This window comes from Balearica regulorum, chromosome 1 (assembly GCF_011004875.1).
Source record: "Balearica regulorum gibbericeps isolate bBalReg1 chromosome 1, bBalReg1.pri, whole genome shotgun sequence".
Classification (NCBI taxonomy): domain Eukaryota; kingdom Metazoa; phylum Chordata; class Aves; order Gruiformes; family Gruidae; genus Balearica; species Balearica regulorum.
This window is the reverse complement of record NC_046184.1, coordinates 6,583,584-6,603,846: the sequence shown is the minus strand read 5'-3', so window position 1 is coordinate 6,603,846 and position 20,263 is coordinate 6,583,584. Positions and strand designations below refer to the sequence as shown.

Sequence of the window (20,263 nt, the reverse complement as noted above, 5' to 3'; positions counted from 1 at the left end):
CCAAAACAAAATGATATAAACTGAAACATTTTTAAAAATTCTCATCCACAGCTAATTACTGATGCCGAGGATTAACATTCTGTGGCACTTCAGCTTTAGTTACTTTCCTTAATTAATGTCATATTTGCAAAGATCTATAAAAACACTCTTTAGGTAAATGATGTGCATTCATTAACTATTTAAAGCCCACATCTATTTTTTTAAGTATTTGGAATGCCTCTTGCAGTTCCTACAAATAACCTTTAAAGCCTCAAAGGATCCGTGGGCGCTTAACAAAAACGCCAAAATTTCATTAACTTTCAGGACAAAAGTGCTTGTGTCAGGCATGTTAAAAGCCCTCAAAACGCATACGTGTGTGTATTTCTAAATAATTATGTGTGAAAAATTTGATCTTTGCAGGCAAAGAAAAAACTTCTGTTGTGCTACACAGGAACAACGCCTAAGTTGCACCATGCAGTAACAAGATCTAAGCTGTTATTAATAGGACCCTGTGGCTAAGGGTGGTTTCCTCGCTCTGGGTAGGCAGGCAAACCATCTCCGATATTCTTTTCCTGTACAGCACAGCAGAGTCCATAAACTGAAGACATCTTTCCCGGGCACTTTTTGTAAATTATGCCACACAGAACAGCACATTTAGCGATACTGGCTTTTCTAAAAGCTGAGGCATAAAGACACTGCTATTGCGATGGAATGAGACGTATTTTTGAAGACTACCTACTTATTTACAGTCCTAGGGCGTGCTTGGCTGACGCAGTTTTAGTACATGTCAGTAAGCCAGATAAACCACAGGAAACCCACACTATTTGTCCAGGCCTGTTTTCAACTTAAAATAAATTTCAACATTTCAGTAAATACTTTTCTTGAGAGGGTTAACAACTGGTATCGCTATGGTCCCATCAGGGCTAAGACATCATTAAGTCTCTACTTCCTTGGGATTTTTTATAGCCAACCCATCTTTTTTTTGGCCCTGTTTGTTCTAAAAATGCATTTTTACCACTTCCACAGCAGACAGTGCTGCTTACATAGTTGGGGACATGCAAAGGGAAAAGTTGTGCTGGGCACAAGGAAGGAGGTGACAAACCCCAGCCAGGAAACATTTGCGTTTGGGTTACAGAGCTGGAGAGTGACCGCAGGCCCGTGACGCTCATGTGAGCACTGCAAACCTGAGCGATGGGTCGTGTGGGGTGTGCACCCAACTATGCACAATTCATGTGCCCAACTGTACAAGTTTATTTTATTTTTGAGGTTTTTCATAGAGGAAAAATTGTGTGCAGCCCCTACCTCTGCCTGGGACAGGGGATATACATGGACAGAGAAAGGAAGCCATGCTAGACAGGTCCCTCTGTCTCCTCCTCAAATTTCTGCCTCATTGCGATGGTAAACAAAAGTCTGTTACCGGTTGGCAAAGAAGCAACTATTTTAAAGACAAAATTTTGGGGCCAAATTCTCAGTCTAGACAGACACTAACTCTGAGAGTAAACCCACTTAACCTCCAACGCTACCACCAAAGACACTGAGACCACCATGAGATTAAAGAACATCACAGTCCATCTTCTGTAGATTAGAGACATCTTTTATGATAGCTTGTAAAATACCCATCGCGAGAGGACGGCTTGGGAAGCAGGAGTTGGGTGCCCCTCTTGTCTTCCCCTCTGACTTGCCGCAACTCACTTCGCTCATCTGAAGCTCCACCGCCGTGGCAGCTGGTTTCTGCAGGGGAGCTCAGGTATCGCTAGCAACGTGGTTGTGGGAACTCTGAGCTCAGCAGCTACTCACAGATCAGGAAAGAACCATCTCAGCTTCCTGAGAGCGCCTGGCTGTCTGAGCCAGCCCTTTTGTTGCTCAGTACCCGCCTGCTCTTCCCAACCGGACACTTACAAACCAGTTACAAAGCAGTCAACAAGGGGCTGCAACCAGTTTCCTCTTCCATCCTTTAATGCCCTATTCTGACTGTACACCAAGCTTCATCCCACAGCAAGTGCACGTTGTCGTATGTACCACAGGTTGCAAAGCAAGTCCTGTGGAGATTGCAAAAAGCAATAGAAAAAACCCCAATTCAGGCAAGAAAAATTAATTGCATGCATATTTGTAGGACTGGGTTCATGCAGTATAAGCTGCAGCTAAAAATGAAAGAAAATTAGTGAAAATATGAATTAATATAAGCATGCATAATTAAGAACAAGCACACTGTCATAATTTTCAACCTTTGGAATATGTGGAAAATATTCTGTAGAGAATGGGACAATTTAGCACATCATTTGCAATCTTAAACGCCTTCCTAAATAGAAACAAAGGAACAGTAATCACATTGAAAGCTATTTTAAAAGAAAGCAGAGCTTGTGCCTGACCCAAGAAAGCAGGTAGACCCCCACTGCCTGTTAATCAAAGAGAACTGAACGAGAAAAAAGATAACTATAGGAATAAGTGATAGATACAACGAATAGCTTGAAAGATTAAAAGCAGATCTAATTCAGTTATTACTTTTGCAGAAATATCAAAACATAATTATGCCGTTTTCACACACTGTTATTTCACTTTCTATGGAATTAAAATGAACGCAATTAATAAATAAAAAGTATCTAGTTAAAATAGAAGCATGGGGAGCCCTTCTACAACTGCAACTAAATTGTTGCCGTGCTTTCTCCTCCCTCATATATCATTTGTATCTTGACTATATTAACTTTGAGTTAGGCATAACGAATTGCATTATTATCAGTCACATTACAAAAGCAAGACTGTATAAACGTGTTGGATCACTCCGGCAGATACACATAAGATAGGCTGCAAAAATTCAAGTGCAGGATACAGAACAGTACAAAGTGCTCTCCATAAAACATTCTCCTCTTGAATGCCATTTAATTATAGCATCTACTCGGTTTCCTTTTCAATTTCTTTCCTTCTTCCATCTCTTCTACTAAAACCCTCAGTGCAACACATGGATGTAATGATTTCAGTGGTACGTTAATTGGCTCGGGCCCATTTTTAATGCAAGTATTCCGCACGCCAAGGGACAGCCTCATCACACCCGGGAGGTGATGCTCACCTGCTTCAGCAAACTGACAGTATTATAAATAATGAACTGCAGGGAAACGATCACTCTGATCTGCTTACACCCTCTCCTTCCACCGGCAAAAAGCAAGCAACATGTCTGACCGCTAAGTAAGATATTTGCAAATCAAAAAAAGAAGAAAAAAAAAAAGAAGAAAAAAAAAAAGAAAAAAAAAAAGAGGAAGACTAAAAAAAATTTTAAATTTCTAATTTACTACAGTCACTTGAAACATATAGGGTCCAAAGGCATCTTCCAGTACTACAATTGCTGTTTTCTTTGAAATCATTGGGAGATCAGTTTGACAACTGCAAATATCCTTTTGTTTCTTAAAATGACATAGAGAGGAGAAAAAAAAAAAAGAGAAGGAAAAGAAAAAAGTTAAACCAACTCTATCTAAACTTGCAAATCTCTAAATATATTTTCTTCTGCTTATTGGTTCTACTTTCAAAATCCTGTTCTACTTTCTATGTTACAATAATACTCTCTTCTTGCCATTAATATTGTGTTCACTGAAATGCTAATATTTTTCAGTTCACTGTCAGAGAGAACTAAATCTACAGCAAGCTAATCTGCCATAAAGTCATGTTTTATACACATGACTACAAATTGAGTTTTACACTCCATGGAAAGCAATCTTCCATCTTTAAGGGTATCATGAGACACAGAATTAGATCTATTCTTCTGGCATTACTAAATCATAAGATGAAATATAATTTGACGTGCAAATGATATTGTAAACCCAAGGCAATGAAGCACTGAGAATGTTTTTAGTACTAAACTTACTTGTTTGCTAAGTATTAAGAGTCTTTTCAAGAAAATTAGTCTCTATTTATAATGGAAACAGCATTACATAAACTTTTTTTCCATAACACAGGTCCTAGTCTAAAGATCGAGAGCTTGCATGAATTTATTTCTAAATTGGTCATCTGAGTTTAAACACATGTTTCTCATCTTTTAAGCTCCGGACAAGTGAGCACTGGGAGTCTGTCACAACTACAACTTCTATTTCAGATACTCAGACTAACGTTCTTTGAATCTGGATGTCATTTAGAGCTGCTTTCACTTGTCAAGTTTCCAAACAGCTTAAAAATAAACCAGCTAATGTATTTTTCTGTTTACACTGGGAACAGGTTTCTGGTCACTCGATTTCACCGAAGAAAGCAGGGGAGTATTGGCAAAGTGCTTATGGAGATGTTTCCTTAGGTAAAAGGAGATACCACTGCAAGGGTTGTTAAGTGCTTTGCCAGTTTAAGCCCAGTCACCTCAGTTTAAACCAGAAGGGTCAGTATCCCCTTTTGTACCACTATGTGCTAACAAAAAAAGACAAGACTTTCTAATGGTTTTTCAAGATGCAAAAAGACAAGAGTATCAGAGTCACAAGTGTTGCTGTTCAAGCAACACAAATGCTGTCGTTTGGGATTTAAATTGTCCAGAGTTACTATGAACCCTCTTGGTGTTCATTCCTTTTCAACTCAGATGAGGGGCAAGTTAACCCAGGGCCAATTTCTACTTTACTGTGTTGACCTTCTTGCACGTTGCTGTTCTCTGCCATACTTCCAGAAGAAGCATCCACACTTGGAGCGTGTCTACAGGGGAAGTGGCACAGTCCACTTTCACAGAGGAGCAGACTCCTTGCTCAGAGGCAAACGTGGTACCCTGGGGACGTCTACAGGTAAAGAGGGTGGTGTGCTGCCAGTGCCTTGTGAGCTCACCTCCATTAGCTGCACATTAACTTCCCAATGCAGACAAGAAGCTCTTCATTACCCATCTTCCTCCTCTTCCAACTGCCTCCCAAAAAAGCACTGCTTTGAAAAGAGGCACTAACCTGTAACTTGCTGCTCTGGGTGAACGCAGAAAGCAGACAGACTGTTGCCACTCTGCAGTTTATCAAAGAGAGAAGAGCCAGAGAAGCAACCAAGGTCATGTGGCTGAGCTGAGACTAGTCAGAGGTAGAAAAAAATCAACACACAGGAAAAATATTAAAATGTGTGTTAACCCATTTAAGAACACATCATGTTTTCCACTTGCTTAACCTCCTTTTGCTGGTGGTCAACTACTGTCAATCATTACCTGAATAGGTGGCTTTTTGCATCAACCTCTAAAGAAACAATCCCTACATTTCGACCATCTCCCCAAGAAACGATGAGGATCACCTCCCACTTTTGGAGGCGACTGCAAGTGGCATTATCTAAAGATGAGTCCAAGCATGAAAAACAGCCAGTAATCCATCGGATGACAACTTGAACTGCAAAACCAAAGCTGCTCTCCAGCACTGACTCCTGGCTCTTTTGGAGGAATCAGCCAGGCAGGGCAGTGGAAGGAGAATGACTACAAGCGACCGCACATCACTTTGCATCCACTGGCGTGCTAATTTTTTGACAGAATAGGAAATTATGGCCAATACCAATCACTGTATTTAGTTCTACTGCACACACTGACATTGATGGAATTGTATTGCGTGGCATCCAGATGACCAACTGCATTCCTTTTCGTGGAGAAGTGAATGACAAAATATTGCTAATTGAGACACAGGAACACCTCATGGCAGACTAACACTCGGTACAAACAGCTCTTTGATGTTTATATAATGTATTTCTTCAAGAATAAGCAAGTTCATGCTTTCACTAAGAGTAACACTTTGAACTTAAAAAAATTCCTTTCATCAGAAGACTAAGGAACATTTTACAAAGATGGTGAAGTATTATTAGTATAGTTTTATACAGGCAGAAACTGAGGCCAAGAGAGATTAAGGAAGTCACTTGATTTTGTCTCAGACAGCTAGGAATACAACTCATTTATCCTGATTTGAGTCTGAAACTGTGCTTCAAACTACCAGAGTGTGCTGATATCAAAGAAAAATTTCAAGCCAAAATGCACTACTGTTTGACACTGTCTTTGCAGAGGTCTGCAGAAAAATGTATCTAAACACGAAAGCCAAATCCACAGGATCCTGAATCTATCTAATCAAACTTGTAAGATGGTGAACATTTTCAATTTTTTTCTCCCCTTTTTAAAACTTATGAGAGGTAAGACCTGTTCTTCACCTCTGTGCCAGAAGGTATTTTGCCGGTGGATATGATTAATGTGTACGTATTTAGGAACAGAGACACACCGTGCAATGTAGGCTATTAAAGGAGCGTGATACTTTATAGACATGTATTGCATTCACATGCAAAAGAATTAAAGAAGCAGAACTGCTTAATTGATGTGCACAGCAGATCTTGGAAAAAGAAATGGATCCAAATGTCACGTTGTTCTCGTTTCAGCTCTGAAAGATGATACACATGTTCTCTTTTCTATTAAATTTTCAGGAAAATGAATCCTGAGTACTTGGTACAAAGGGTGGAGGAGGGACAGTGAACAAGAGGAAATCCTCCCTAAAGCAGTTCAGTTGTTACTCTTTCAAATCCTTTCCACTCACACAAAACTGCTATTTTGGTGCCCCAGGTCACAGAACAAAATCCTGGGGTTTTGAGAGCATGTGGACACATGGCGGGGAGGGAGAAGAAAGGTGGCAAAACGGGGATGCAGGCAAAGATGAGGGCAATCAAATCTCATGCTCTGTACTGTATAAGAGGAAGGATCAGCTGTGAATACAGCTTTACACTTCTGAAACTTCAATCAGCAGAACGTACTCTTAAGCACCGGGCTAAGGTCACTACAATTACGAAGATATAAAAGGTACTGGTCCACTTCTATGGAAAAAAAGGTTCTTCTATTTCCCTCTTCACTCCACTTGCCTATCCTTTTTTAATACCGATTGCATTAAACCCAGAATATTTTATACATTTTTTAAAGTTAATGTGTCTCCTATATTTTCTTTTCTTTGCACAATTAGCTACAATATAACCATGGTATTTCTGAGCTGAAGCACAGCCCGTGATCCTTGTGTCAAGTATGGGTATTGGAGCACCTCTGTCATTCTTACTGAAAAGATCATGAACAGTGTTAGTCTAAACATGATGTCCTTCACAGATCTCTTATGCTGCACCAGCATATTTAAGTTGCAGTTGAGAAAACCTGATAAACAGGTAAAGACCACATCAGATCAGAACTGTGGTTTCCTTTGATAACTTTGGCACTTTTCAAAGGAAGGCTTTGGGAAGAGTATAAGAAAAAGAAGGAATCAGTAATATAAATTATAAACAGTAAATTGTTTGGAATTCAGAATATTTCTCAGCTGCTCCTATTTTCCCCCGTCTACATTCCTTAAAGAGCATGCACGAAGGCTGCAGCTGCAGACTCCTTTATCTCCCTGGCCAAAACTCTCAGGAAGAAAACACCATCTACTTCAGGCTATAAATAAATGAATTCCTTGATTCAAATATTCAAATAGAGACATCATAAAGGGGGAGGGGGGAACAACCCCAAAACCCAGAAAAGATGTCATCTTCTTTTCACAAGAGTCTCTGCCCCACTTGTTTCAGTCCAGTTCATTGTTATTCAGACCCATCCTTTTTCTACAAATATTTGTCTTGCATTTGTCAAGACTCACATTTAAAAAATGAAATTCTATTTGGGGTTTTACAGTACGGGAGGCTATTATATATACATTATCCTTATGTGCATGATTGGGGAGAATAGATGATTTGTGAAGTTATCTATTATGGGGAATAATCAAGATTAATGAGCCCTATGGCACTTGCTGAATGCCTCCAGAGATTTATTACTCAGGTTGTTCGTTTTTCTTGTTATGTTGGTGCTGTCAAGAGTCCTATAACAAATGCAAACACAGACGTGTATTAATTGCAAATGTGGAATGAGGCTACTGTGATGTTGCTAAGTACTTACAACTCTGCTGTTTGTACAGCATCTTCACAGGCTGCAAGATTTCTCATCTGCCACGTTTCTGATGAACTTTCTATTTTGGTATATAATGTAACTTTTTTAAAAGCGTAAAAAGATGAGAGGGCGGGGATTAAAGAGGAAAGGGAATTCTGTGTCCATCGTACTCTTAATAATGCAACCTCTGGGCAGAACTGAGGGACAGAGCCCTGGGCTTTTCCTGAAGGGCTGTGCAGCCATCTCTAGAAGATGTGATTTCATCATTTCATAGATGATTTCATCATCTTTTAAAACAAGACTTTAAAAACTCCAGTAACTGTGGCATAAAATAAGTTTCTTAAGAAACGCGTGAGCTCTGTTTTACTTCCAAACCCATGTAAAGATGCTATTATAACACACATCTGTCAAGATGCTAATTCTGCTTTCACCGGCTGACATTCCTGCTTTTCCGCAGAGGTGTCAGCTGCCTGCAAACTCCACAGTATCACCAGGAGGATCACTGTGACCCCTGAGCCTATTAAGTTATTTACTAAAAGCTCAGTGTGTTCTAGGAAGTTTAGGCAGCCACAGTTCTCTGAAAGCAAAACCGTTCAAGAAGAGCTCCTTGTTTATTTTAAGCAATTATTTTCCTGTATTACATTTTTTCATCAATGCCGTCGAGCTCAATACCAATCAGGAGTTGCCATGCTTAACATACACCATTCATCCTGAATGGGCAAAATTAAAATATTTCAAAAATCCAAAAAAGGCCATTAAAAAAAAAAAAAAAAAAGAGGGGGAAGGATCAATGTTACCTTAAATATTCCCTGCACTGAATTTAAGGTCAAGCAATGCAACACTGACCTAAATTAATGACAAAGTAGTTAATGAATGCTAATGAAATAACAGCATGTGTATCTCCGTGTCACGACGTCTGCAGCTTTACTCTTGGAGGAAGCAGTCACCCTGCCAGTTTTCTTCTTCATTAACACTGATGTGGACAGACACCTTATCCCTTCCAACCTTCTCACACGGGATTTGTACAAGGGCCAGTTCCCAATTGCAAACATTCACAGGTCTCTCCCGTCCTCCCTGGTGTGAGTTCAAATCAGAAGGTGTAGAGTTTTCATGTTTACGCATTCATACATAAAAACACATTTCTGCCTCCCAGGCAGATGTTTTTCTGATTCACCATGCTGGCATAAACACAGAATGTGTGGGATGATGCTAATAGCTCAGCACTATTAATGTACAGGAGGGTATAATAATGTAGCAGCAAACAGTGATATCATGAAAATACATCGAGCTCTTCTCTCTCAAAATAACACTGAATATGAGGCCCTGGAAGGACCCACTGAATTCTTCCCCAGTGGAAAAGAAACCCAACAAAAGCTATTTAAGACAAATATGTAGGTGCACTTTCAGGTTTGGATGTCACCATGTTACAGTTTGAAAACATCTGGGAGAGCCTATAGGGGAAAAAAAAAAAATCTCTGAGCACTTTCACCATTCTTTATTTTTAATTACACATTTTCTATGGGCTTCTGTGGAAGACAGGCTGCTAGGGCAGGTGGACATTTAGTTTGGTCCTGTAAAGCTGTTCGTGTGCTTTTACGTAGCTAGTGCTGAAGTTTAAATAGCTTTAAAAAGAAGATTTAATTGTCTTTTTATAGTCATATCTTAAGTTAAAAAGCATCATAATCTGGCTACTACGCATTGTGCCTAGAACTGAAATCCTCTGATTCTCGCCTGGAAAATCATTTCCCAGAAAACCTGAAATCCTCCCCTTTCTCTACTCCCCACTCCTTACTTTCCTAACGCTCCAGATTCAGAAGACAAACTTGGTTTTAGATGAGAAATTGTTCTGGTTTTGTGAAATCTGCAGGTATGCTTTGGAGGCACCGCAAGTAGTATTAGCAATAGTAACAAATATCCAAAAATAAGAAATGTAGCAAGCCCTTTGAAAGGACTAGAAAGGATATTCTTTTCATTAAATAACTACATGCACTCATTTTTCTTCTGATCAGAAATAAAATACAGTAGAAGTTTGTTTCATTTAGGTCTGCAGTTAGTATCTAAGTAATTTGCCATGCTGGGGGAAACAGGGTCGTGTGAGATTTAGAAATACAAATTAGAGAGTCATCCCTGAGTAGTAATCCGCTTTTATTTCTCTTAACACTATGGAAAAAATGCAAAAACCTGGAGATACACAACAAGGAAATAACAGCATAGTCCCAAATGGTTTTCAAAAAGTCAGCTCAAATAGTTGTGTATTTATCGGCAGACTTAAAAAAAACAAAACAAAAACCCAAAACCAAACATGTTATTAAATAGCTAGAGAACACCAACGCAATTCTTTGCCTTTGGGTGCTACTCTGCCTTACAATGAAACAAGTTTTTGTATACTTGCTACCCAGACTGATAGGTACAACAAACAATTTCCCCATTTCCTTAAGTGTTAACCATTTGTAGCAGTAATTTGTATAACTCCAGGCAGTAAGTTAACATGAGACAGCTACTGGAGAGAAAATTCAGACATATGCAAAAATTGAGACGACCATTCTTATTTTCACATATGTAAGTGTTAGCAATCGAGGGGGAAAACCTGTTATATCTGTTTAGAAAACCTGGAGCAGACCAAGCCTCTCTGCATCTATTAGCAGACTGCCAATGGATTATGGATGCTCCAAAGACTAAGGCAATGCATGCAACTTCAGTCATGAGACAGGCAAAATGTCATGCAATGCAGAATAGACTCCCTGAGCCAAAGACTAGAAGGAGGGCCAGAATCCCTTAAATTCACACAATCGGCAGAAACTCGATCACTTTTCTTTAAAACATCTTCTTGCAAAGACTTTTCAGAGTGAACAATTCCAGACCAACCTACATTGATGAAATGGTACAGGAATATCTACCAATTTAAGAGCTTGGCCCTGTCTTCTCAGTAGCCTCTTGTAAGTATGTCAAGGTTCCTCTGAAGCCTTCTCCTCTCCAGGCTGAACAAGTCCAGGTTCTTTGCATAGCACAATGGTGTGAAGACAACAAGCAACATATATAAGTTAGAACAAGAGTATCTTACTGGATAGAAGGAAAAATATTTTCCCCATGAGGACAGTCAACCATTGGAAGAGGTTGCCCAGAAACACTATGCCATCTCCAGCTTTGAAGGTTTTCAAGACTCAACTGTATCAAGCCCTGAGCAACCTGATCTGATCTCACAGCTGACCCACCTCTGAGCAGGAGGCTGACATCTCCTGAGGGACCTTCTAACCTGAGTTATCACATTATCCTACTACTACTAGCAGCAGCAGCACTTAGTAATACTTTACAAAAATGAGAAGTGACAACAGAAAGCCATCACATCATGTAGGGATGAAACTGAAATACCAGCGAGTATGAAAAAAGTGAATTCTTTTTCCAGGGGCAGCATAATCTTATCGCATTCACCACAGCAGCAGCTCAGTCTTATGTGACAGGATAAAGAGTATCAAAGTCTTTTGGTTTTGATAAATTATGAGCCACCTACTAGCAAAGAACAACTTTCTTACAGAGGCTAAACATCACCAGATCATCTGAGATTTCATTCAGAAAACCTGTCCCACTTTGCTGCAAATGACGATTTGCTGCAAGTAGGAATTGAGATTTTTGCTCTCTGCCTACGACAACATACCGGATGTAGGAATGAGTGATAGATATTTTATAGTGCCTGATAACCTAGGCATCTTAAGAAAGTAGATACTTGATTTCTCCGTACCCAAAAAGAGAAGAGAAAGCTCTATGTAGGTTATGTCAAATTGCAAACTCAGCTCGTATTTTAAACACAGGAAAGTTATTCTAGAAGACCTGATATTATATATGCATGACAAAACCATAAAAGAGGAAACTAAACCAAGGTAACATGTATTTGAAGGGAAAAGTTCCTACACAGTAGCACCCTCCACTCTTTAAGACACACAAATAAATATTCAGGTATAAAGTAGGAGCCATCCAGAACATCACATGGCAGTGGTTGAAGTTACAGAAAACTTAGCAGCCCCTAAGGAAGTGCTGTTAGATTAATTTGGGGTTCAGTGTAGAATCTGTGAACACCAGTAAGGTCAACCTTTCACAGACCCTTTAGTTCGGCTTCCATAAGGGAATTACTGCAGATAAAGAAAGAAAAACCCCACAAGTGAATGTTAAAAGTGTAGTTTGGAACCGCTTCCCGCCCAAACAACCTGAACGACAGAGACTAAATTATAAACAACTTGAGCCAAAAGCTCTTTTAGCTGTTGGCCAGTCTGATTCCAAAGGTTCAACTCCACATTTCAAGCACTTTAAAAACCAGATAAGATGGTCAGACACTGCCAGACTATCTATATAATGATGTGCTGCAAAGTCCAAGAACCATCAGTGAATAGCTCAAACTTACAAATCATTTCCAAGCTATATGATTCAATAGAGTAAAAAAGATATTTTTTTTTTAATATCCTCAATGAGATTTTCCCAAAATCCAATCATCATGATACTCTCTATCTTTTTAACTATCTTAATACTTTCACTACAATTCAAAACCTGTGACAGGGCCACAGAGCTGCAAGATGGACAAAGGAAAATGTGAAACACGTGGCACTGGAAGCGTAGAAGCCCCATGCACATCAGAAGGGAGTTTTGTGTGATTCCAGAGAAAGACAAATGGATGAGATGAAGATGTGGCTTATTCAGACAGGCTTCATTTCATACAAAGCTCTAAAGTTTGAAACTTTGTCATTTGTTATAAAATTTGTAAGAATAACTAGTAGTCGATGCTGCAGGCCGGCTGATTGTGTCTGCTGTTTGATGATGCCTAATAAAGTCATATACATTTTTTTATTTTATTTTACAGGTTAATGCAATTAGCAAAAGTGAGCAGCTAAAGACAGAATAGTGAGCCAGCAGATGCAGGGAACTACACACAGCGCCCTAACTGCTTGCAAATATTCAAATAATAAATGTCTTCTACCTTTGCTGTGTACATTAAAATGAGTCTTTTCAGGATTGACTGGAAATATTTAACTGCTTTCCAGAGATGCCTAAGAATAACACCTACAAGCATTACTGCACAAAGAAATATGGCTCATAAGACATCTAGTGCTAATTTGTTTTTCTGTGCTACACTTTCATGCTGTGTATGTCCACATATGTATCTGTGCAATACTTTCAGGCTGTATATTGCAGTTTTCAGAGCAATCACCACACCGATCAGAATACCACCTTGTCTTTTAACTTTGCCTTTTCTCCAGGCATTTTGAACACAGAAATAGTAAGGATCGTGATTCTACTGCGAGTCGCAGCCTACATTTCGCAGATGGGAAAATTAAGGCACTAACGCTCAGATTGATTTCACTGAGCTACAGCAGTCTCAGTAAGTACCACATTAGTAACCCAGCCATCCTCCTTCTTTCTACAGTCAATAATGAGAAACAAGGGGACCAGACTGCCCTGCCAAGGATGCCTACCACTCCCTTGACATTAGCAGGATTTTAGGGTAAACAGACTTCTTTCAGGTTCCGTGAGGTGTGGAGAGCATTAACCCTATTTTATGCACTTGCTGCACGTAGATGCCTCTAGGGAGAGCGGTAGCATCACCCAGATACTTCTTCCTCCTGCCTAAAATCTGACTCAGCCCTTGCAGGACTTTCTCCACTACCATACACTAGGACAAAAAGACTATTAAATCTGTAAACACACCCCATAAGAGATGAAGTGTTAGGTCACTAGCAGATAAAGGCATAAAAGCAGGACTCTACTCCCAGACTTCAGTTTCAAATGCCAGATCATGTATTTTTTAAATCCTCTTTAGCTTCCACATTCATCTTCATGCCAAATGGTACAGTCTGACTGACGTTGACCTTTCATCTATAGGAAGCTATACAGAGGGAAATGATGGGGACATTAAATTCCTAGTTTTTTAAATTTTGGCTGGAATTGAGATCCAATATTAAATCATTTAAATAGGACTGCCAAAAAAGAATGAAACCCTGACTAATATCTAGTGAAAATCAGGTCTTTTCTTGCACTTGTTGGGAGCGCAAATTTTCCTATCTATTCGTGGACATTAGTTAAAGGCAGTAAACATAATTCTCAATTTTCTCAGCAAAATTTATGATTTCTCTCACAATGTGGACAAATGATATTTCTTCTTTCTTTCAGGTGGTTTGATAGGCTGAAGAAGAAAAATTCCTAGAAAATGTCTGCCTACTACTGAAGGAGGGGAAAAAAAAAAATTGTCGGCAATCCGAAGAGAAAGAGAGCATCGTGAAAGTGCTGTAGAGTCTTTAAAGGGCAGTCGAAGACTCAGAGCAAGAGCTTTGAGCCTGGTGTACACAGGTCAGTCAGCACTTTCAGAACTTGACGAAAGTATTTTGGGGGAGATGAAATAACTGTACAATGACACTCTGCCAGGCACTATCTGTTTCATTAGAGAAAGAGCTGAAAAATGTTTTGATCAAAGTTGTTTCCTCTTTCTGCACTTGCTGTAGCTACCGAAACAACGGAAGAGGAAATAGTCCCGGCTTGCTCAAACCTGCTGCACTACAAAGTCAGCTGGAAGCATTAGTAAGTCTTGATGTTTTGGTGTGCTTTTCTGCTATTTTGTTTTTCTGTCTTTAAGTATGAAATACTACCCACAGCCACATGCTACGCTCAGCTTGAATGCAATTCAGCTAAATTCAGTTGGGTAATAACATTTGGCTCTTACATGTCTTAAAAGTACCACAAAACACACAAAAAATCCCTACAAACATCAAGTGAATAATTCTCAGAGGGCTTTTACCACTGTCCATAAGTAAACTGAGGCACAGAGACACACAAAAGCCCTCCCTAAAGCCTTCTGAAATCTGCAGGTGGATCCACAGCTAGGACACACCAGGCACTTCTCTCCTGTTCATTATCCTGCAGGCTTCACGTTACAGACTACTTCCCAAGAAGTCATCCTCAAAAGCATAAATTTTCATAGTTCTTATTCATTTTTAGGCCTGGATTCTTTGTACACAATGATCATGACAAAAGATAGCCTGGTAGCCTACGATACTGAGCGTTCACTGAAGCAACGATAGAAATATTCAGCAGTGAGACAACTGGGAGATGCAGACCTGGGACGCAGCATCCATCCCACGGCAGAGTGGAACAGACCCAAAGTGCTGGAGATGCCGGGCATGGTTTTCAGTGCTGCACAAAGCAGGGTTATCGTGGTCTTCCCCCTCATCCCACCCTTTAAACACACGCAGTTCAATTTATTCAGTACTCTGAACTCTCCGACTTAATTCTTTTTGTCTACGGTGCCCAACACAATAGGACCTCGATCCCTTGTTGGAGCCCCTCAGAGCTATCGTGAAACAACAGCTTTAATCTGTTTTATCCAGTCCTAGTGAATGAAGCTTTAGAGGGTATTTTTTGCCTGCTCTGCCAACTAGATACTTCATAAAGTGAAACAGAATCTCTGCTTCCTTCAGGGCACCTGCTTTCAATTACAGGAAACATACGGCACCTTCAGATTTTTCAGCTTTCAACATCTGTGCTTTGCAGGTACAATTTGTTGCATTCAAATTACTGCTAAACCTGCAGAATGGTGTCGAGCTTTCCGGGGCATGCTTGAGAAACACTAGAGATGGACAGAAAGTAATGGCATTTGCAATTGTTTTTTAATGACTGATTAACGACTGTTCTGAACCAAATCCTTTAAGTTGTTTAGAAATCTCACCTCACTCCTCTTGGGAAGTCCATTCAGCCCCAGGTTGATTGGAAACATCACCTCTACCCTGTAGTAGAGGAACATACTGACATTGCTATCCAGCCAAATACGCCAGTCTCACACCTCCTTTTAAAAGATAATGCTATAACTAATACCTTTAGAAAGGAAAACAGCCTGTTATAACCAGTCACTCACGCTGGTTACCATGCTGGGATGACACAGTGACAGCTACAGGTTTAATTCTGTTTTCTGCGTTAGGTTAAACGTGTCAGTCGGTGACACACACACAGACTTTTACTCTCCCACCTTTTCCAAACAGCACTGGCCCACACAAAACACACCAGCTCATCTGAGTAACCCTTCAGGCTGGTACAGTAGGACATAAACCTGCGTGCCAGTTCCTAGACAGACGTCTGGGTGCATTGATGGCAGGAATTTCAATTTAACCATCACTGTGATGCTCTCTGTTACTCAGGTTCCTGCTGCTAGCCTACTGGCTCCTTAGTTCAGCTGTCACCACGTCATAGCTGGTGCTTGCCTAATCACATAAACTAAAATATAGCTTGCTTACCGCTTCTACTGGGTCTAGCTCAGGAAAAAACTTGCTGGTCCTAGGGAACCGGCAGCCCCAAGGCCTAATCAAGAGATATAAAATGGTAAGGAGAAGTAGCAGAGCGAACAATGAGCACTACTGCTACAAGGAAAAAGCAGGGGGAAGCATTTTCTAATTCTAGACCTGCAAGAATAGATTTTCATGGACAGATGGATGAGAGATCTGTGGCAGAACAGGACTCGTAGAACACAGTCTAGAAGATACTCTCAAGGATAAAATCCAGTTGGTTTACTATATAGTGATGGCTACTGGGGTATTTCGGTATTTACATTCTTTATTATTATGTTATTAATTTTATTAATTATAACTACATTGTATTATTTCATATTTATTTACAAGGATCATCCTTCTACTTAAGGTGAATTCAGATCCAGTGGAATTTCACTGAGCTGGCTTAAAATCATGGGAGATCTGCTACGCAGGGATCTGTGCTGAGTGCTCCTCCCTCTCCTGTTCACAGTACAATATGCTGCTAGGGCCATCTATGTGAGAGAAACTAAGAACATAGAAATCAATTATTACACTTAGAGAAATCATGTCTTAAGAGGAGACTATTAGACTCGAACAAACTTAGTAAAGGAAACTAGAAATCAACTTATATTGTTTAGTTAATGTAAAGAAAATCCCCCAAATTAATGTCTAACCAACCTCCATGAGCCCTGCATTCCAGAAGTCTTTTCTCTTAGATCACATAATTTTGTGCAAGTTTGTATCACGATAACGAGCAGAACATTGTGGCAACTACTAGGCTGCTTCACAACACCTTTCAACCTGGATTCAGCTCTGGACTTCTGTCTACTGGAGTTTTACTTCAGGAGATTGAAGCAGTAGGATGGGATCCAGGGTCATCTTTGTATTCCAAGCAGGCTACATCTCCTGCGTTTGGTTCAGGACTTTTTCTAATTTAATTATGTTTGCACTTGGATGTAAGTTAAGTCACAGCTCAACCATTAACTGTGCTCCGCTATGGCATCCACCCCTCTACATTTGACTTCACTAACTGCCTAATGTTTTGCAGTGAGTTTTTGATAAGTGTGTGTTTGCAGGTTTTCATGACAGACTAATAACACCAAAGGAAGCTCCAGGAATGTTTAAAGTAAATATTATGTGTATATTTTCTCAACAGTGTCTGCCTACCAGCACCTTCAGAGCTGCATAATCTTATCTAGAATACGTTTGCATTCTGTTTGCGCTAACCAATGTGGTCCATACTACTAAGCAAACTGTTATTTGATTAAAACATTATGCAGAACATAATTCCAGGACAGTCACGTGGCTCTGAAGAGGTGGCAGTTTCTATTTCTGTCTTGCAAAATTGCTTGCCATCATTAGGTATTTCCTCATCAATCATAACGAAGAATGAGTAGATGCAGGCCTTTACCTGGGCCAGGAACTTCTTAAGGTATTTTTAGAAACTATTTGTTCTCCTGCCCCTGTCTTTTCCCTTCTCTATTGTTATTCCCTATTTAGGTCTAAAATTCACAAGAGGATGGATGCCTGGAATGTAGGTCCAGCTGCAAATGATTTGAATTTGCAAGAACTTCAGAGCAGGCATCTTCTCTTACTGTGTCAAGAGATGACAGAACATCAATACAGGGAAGATGCTCGAGCTTGGTGGAGAGCAGATGTTAGGCATCTTAACTTTTTCTAGTAATTTATTATATTGTCATCTTTTCGGCTGCCACCAGCAGATGGTTTAACAGTTTGGAGTGGTAGCCAAACTGAAAAGAATTGAGTAGTGCCACTGACGGCATTACACGGACGAGAACTGATTAGGGCATTATCTTCTCATCTGAAATATGAGAACTGAATTCCACACTCAGCCATAGACTTCCAGTGGACACGTCTCATTTGGGGTAGAATAACAGCACAATTTAAACTACAGCAGTCGCCTATATAGACCATATACAAAATAAATTTAAGCTAAGCTAGTTACTAGTAACAGCTGTGAAAGCACAGGCTCTGAAATTCATCTGCTGCAGACAAATCTCTAATCTCTTTGGCTCAGATTTATTAAATCTATGTGTGCAGGATTTCCTATTTAGTCCGTGAAGAGAAATAATCATTTTAGAGGGCAATTCAGACTTCAGGTGGACTGAAATGGAGGTAGCAATGTCTTTCCATTGACTATAGAGGCATCCTAGGGCAACTGTAGATAAATACGATCTGTCTGTAAAGGAGGATAACAGCTTTTTCACAGCGATATCATGAAGATGAATAGAATACGTATGGCTTAGAATAATGACAGCAATTATCTACCTCAGTTAGATCAACTTTCTCGTTTTCTGTTCAACATGTCTGCTAATAGTACGCCAATATATGTCTGCCCTGTGAAAGCATTCCCTTTCTATTCCAACAGTTCGAGGTGTTGCTAGGAACCTAAGACCAGAAAGGCCATCCCGTGTCATCGAGCTTGGTCCCCAGCCAATATGGGTAAACCCAAATAATGATCTCAATCATCACGCTCAAGCCCTGTAGCCCAGTAAACACCGTGTTGCTGGTGCCAGTAACAGGCCACAAACTTTGTGCTGAGTCTGCACGGCCTCAGGATCCAGGCATGTCAGGCTTGCCTACACTTGTGCTGCCCAGCCTGGAGCTTCGTTTTAGCTGCTTTAGCTGTAGCAGCAATTTTCCTAATGACCAGGTGGCTATTGCCTAATTTATTTTACTTTTGCTTATCTTTGCATAATGATGTGGTTTAAGTGTAATTTTTATACAGACAGTAGTAACAAGTAGTTACTCTGAGTTAGGATGAAATATTTATGAACCCAGGATAATGACGGAGTGCAGAGGAACGCAGACACGATATCACAGCGGAGGCCTCAGAAGAGGCGACACACGATGCAGTGCAGAGGAGCGGAGGCACGAGCTGATATCAGACGGGGCACAGTGACACTCAGGACCCTGGGGCTATAAAAATTCACCTACAGCTGGCAAAAGAAATGCAAACCTGTGGTTTTAGGGATAAGAAAGAAAAAGTATCCAACACACGTAAAACATTGCGTACCTACTGAATTCAGGTGAATGAATAAAGAGCAAGGTCTAAAAGCATGTCAGAAAACATTAAAGTAGCCAGAAGCAGAGCCCAGAGTGAGGAGGAAGAAAGCAGCAGCAGCATCACACTCCTCATGCCGAAGAGGAAGAAACCCCCACTAGCCCTCAGCACCCGACAACTTGCCATAACCACTTCCCTGCTCCAAAAACTAAAGCCAGCAGCCTCACGACCCACGGAGTAAGGGTGAACAAAACACCTCAGAAAGGTGTAGATACCTGGAAATGTGTGTGTATCAATTTAAAATGTATTATTATTGCAGCTTTTCCTCCCCCAAAACAGTATTCTTTCTTTTTCCTTAATAAGTAGATCTGAACTAATAATAATTCTTTGATTAGACCGTTAAGATTTCAATTACGCTAACAATACATTTTTGCCTTTACACAGAGCGCCCATTTTGCCCTGCCTGTAAGAAGACTGTGAGTGTAACAACATTCAATATTAAAGCCAGTTATGCCTCTTGCCCTCAGTCCTCCTACAAGACAGCCAGGCCAAAACCTCACAGCTCTGACCAAAAAAAAACCCCAAACCAAAAACCTACTAATTTTTTAGCGTGAATATACCCAATTTACATCCATTACTGTCTTGTTCTCCTCTGTAGCATTTACTCTTTCCATATGTTCCTGCACAGTGGTCACACTCCTGTTAGGCACCGCAGAGGCTAATCAAGACAAACTCTTTTTAGTCTCATCTTGTGCGAAAGTCACCGTCCCTCTCACCTTTTCTCGCTGTGGAAACCCCAGCACAGAGATTATTCAGGAAGTTCACAGTGAGACCTGATCCACCCGTTAAGAGGAAAAGCGCAACCACAACAATTTTACGCTGTTTTCAAACATTCGTGTTTGCTCAAGTAGTTTTTGAGTAGTAACAAAGCGAGTTGTAATAATATAACAATCATGTTAATATGTTAATAGTTTTAATTGAAGTAATTTCTGTAGACAATAAGAATTATACTCTAATGTGTTAATTAATATGATTAGGAAATGTTGCGAAAATGAGTACGTAAAATGATATAACATGATATCCGGAAAGGCGTGTTTTACCGGGGATGGTTCCTCCGAGCTCTCCTCGGGG

General features: G+C 40.1%; 1 protein-coding gene across 21 annotated transcripts in view; it reads right to left on the bottom strand.

Moving 5' to 3' along the window:
* CELF2 (CUGBP Elav-like family member 2) overlaps positions 1 to 20,263 on the bottom strand; it is a 568,513-nt gene that overhangs the window by 181,883 nt on the left and 366,367 nt on the right. The window lies entirely within an intron of this gene.